This window comes from Monopterus albus, unplaced genomic scaffold (assembly GCF_001952655.1).
Source record: "Monopterus albus unplaced genomic scaffold, M_albus_1.0 scaffold69.1, whole genome shotgun sequence".
Taxonomy (NCBI): Eukaryota; Metazoa; Chordata; class Actinopteri; order Synbranchiformes; family Synbranchidae; genus Monopterus; species Monopterus albus.
Window position 1 is genome coordinate 4,074,952 of NW_018127949.1, and position 2,672 is coordinate 4,077,623.

The 2,672-nt window shown below is 42.4% G+C and overlaps 1 pseudogene; it reads left to right on the forward strand.

The window, feature by feature from the left end:
- The first annotated feature begins 311 nt into the window (after nt 1-311).
- Nucleotides 312-2,672, forward strand: part of LOC109963056 (proteasome activator complex subunit 4B-like) — a 29,501-nt pseudogene continuing 27,140 nt past the window's right edge.

Genomic DNA, 2,672 nt, shown 5'->3' on the forward strand with positions numbered 1-2,672 from the left:
CCTGCCATGTGCGCATGCAACCAACCAATAGATCTGTGAAGTCACACAGCACCTTGACGCTGCAGGTCAGAGAGAAGCCAGGCCTGCCCTCTGTGCTCAGGGCTTTGCACAGCTCATTTACCATGACATATTTTCCCCTGTGATCGCCTGCCCTCTGCCTGGTTACTGGACAGATGATTATGTCCACTAACTTAGAAAGTGCATTTCCCACAAGGCACAGTGTTCTTACATAAAGAAATTGCTTTTGCATTTTTACACGTGCATACAGCAGACAAGTGACCCGTCAGTCAGATATAGCTATGGATGGGGAAATGGCACAGTTTGTCTATCAGAAGGAGATTGTGTATAATGGCCTGCTGCCTTAGTTGGACCAGCTGGATCGGGAGGCCACGGAACCTTTGGCAAAGATTAAAATGAACCTGTCCAGAGCCATTTTCCTCAGAGAGCTGTAGCCTGGGTTTGCTGTCAGGTGCAGGAAGCTCTTCTCACAAATGCTGCAGCTAGGTTGCCCTTTGGTTATAGGGACTCTAACATGAGGTTAAACCCATAATTAGTCATTTGGGACTCATAATAATAGTCTGTTTTGAAGTTTGTTTAGGTAGTTTTACTCTACAAGTCATTTTTTTGGGACATTAAATGTATATGTTTTGTTTCATAATGCAAGCAGCCCAACAAAACCACAAGCTACATCTAAACAGATTACCATAGTTAAATCAATACCTCTGTGGTGCAGTAATACCAAAATTAAATTAAGCTGTGCAACTGTGTAATAATATTTTTTGCAGGGTTATTGTATTGGATTGTGCAGAGTGTCTATGTTTTATTATACAGGTGGATAGAACTGTCATAAATACTAACTTTAAAAAGGCAAATCTCTAGTATTAAGTGCTAGATCTATCTGTTTTCAGATTCTGCTGCTCACTGATAAACATCGCTCACCCCCAAGTTTCTGAAGCTGTACGGGCAGAGGTTCAGTAAAGAGGACCATATCCCCTTCATCAAGCTGCTCAATGAGATGGACATGCTGCCAATCCTAGACCCTCACATGATAAAGAGCTACTTAATTAGCAGCTTATTCGGCTCCTCAAGTGTGTGTGACATGAACACGCACAAGCATATACATTAAAAAGGGAGATCCTAACTCTTATGGCAAAGGTAAAGAACTTGGATCTTGGAGAACTGCAGTTCCCTCGTGTTAATGACAAAAGCAAGTTGATATGCTGTGGATGTCTGATTAGTACACCTCTCTGTGGACCATGGGGCAGACCCACAATATGCTGGAGGTATTACATATCCCATCTGGCCTGGGAATGCCTCAGGATCCTCCAATTAAACATGACAGAAATATTAGTATTTACTTTGAGAAGCAGTCACAGTCAGGCATCACAAGAGATCACAAGGCAACCCGGGAGTTAAACGTCACTGCGCTACAAGTGATTGACTGATGTCAACCACTTTTATGACTTTTATGACCCATTAGCACTGCTGCAATTTGGAGCGTCAAACAGCCTGCAAAGTTAAAAAAACCAGGAGGCATTCTCTCATCTATATAGCTGTCAAATAAATGTAGAAGACTAAAAAGTACTTCCATCTGAAGTGTAGTAGCAGTAAATGGGAATACCTGTACAGAGCAGTAAGTACAATACACACACAAGTGTACTCAAGCAGGTGCCCTCATAGTAAGTAAAAAGAACAGTGAAGGTTGTTGGCCTAACAGTACATTTATTACTTTTTAAGTTAAACTCCCTGCCTTTGTTTCTCATGTCAGATTTGTCTCCCAGACAGTCACATTCATCACTTCCCATTTGTCTCCAGTTGTTTCCATGATTTTTTCCCCCATCAATCACAAAACAACATTTTAATATAGATGCAATTTGTCTGAATGTTTTCAACTGAAAAGAGATGGTTCTGGGCTAGCCATGTATTAAGTGCCAGATCTTAATGTATGGTTTGCCCGATAGCCTCTTCTTTGCTTCGTTTTTCAGATCTCCCCTATGATACTGTAGTCTGTTCCATAACAGTTAGATGAATGAGAGAGGAAGAGGCTGAAGAAATTGTGCATGTTCTTCAGTGCAGGGACTCTTAAATTTTCTGTGGGGAGTCTGTTAGATACTAACCTTTTTGTTAGAAATTAACCCAATTCTTTTGTTGGAAGCACGAGAAGTGAAGACAGGAGAGGACTGTTTAAAATCAACAGAAAGTTTACTGAAAGTCTGATCACAGGAAAGTCTTACAGCTCTGGATTCAGAGAGCCAGAGCTCCCGCGGGAAAACCAACTTCTGAATCCCGAATCATGTTTTACAATGCATTTTATCTTCTTGGGCTGCTCCGCTCTGGACAGAGGTACAACATTCAACAGCTTTTGATCCTGTTCTCCATTTGGTGTGAACCGGAGCTCCCCTTGTTTCAATGTGTTAGAGTCTAGGTGTATGTGTGTGTGTGTGTGTGTGTGTGTGTGTGTGTGTTGGTAACTTGGACTTGATCAAGCACACAGAAAAATGGGTTAACTAGGTTGCACAGCCCCTATGTGTGTGTGAGACAATAAGCATGCCCAACTGGCCAAGTGGTCATCTCAGGTGATGAGACCCCCTGTGTGTGTAAGACACCTCCTGGTGGGGCAGAACTTGGGATATGCTATGTGTGTCCAGGTGTGGGCTAGTGGGGCTTTGTTA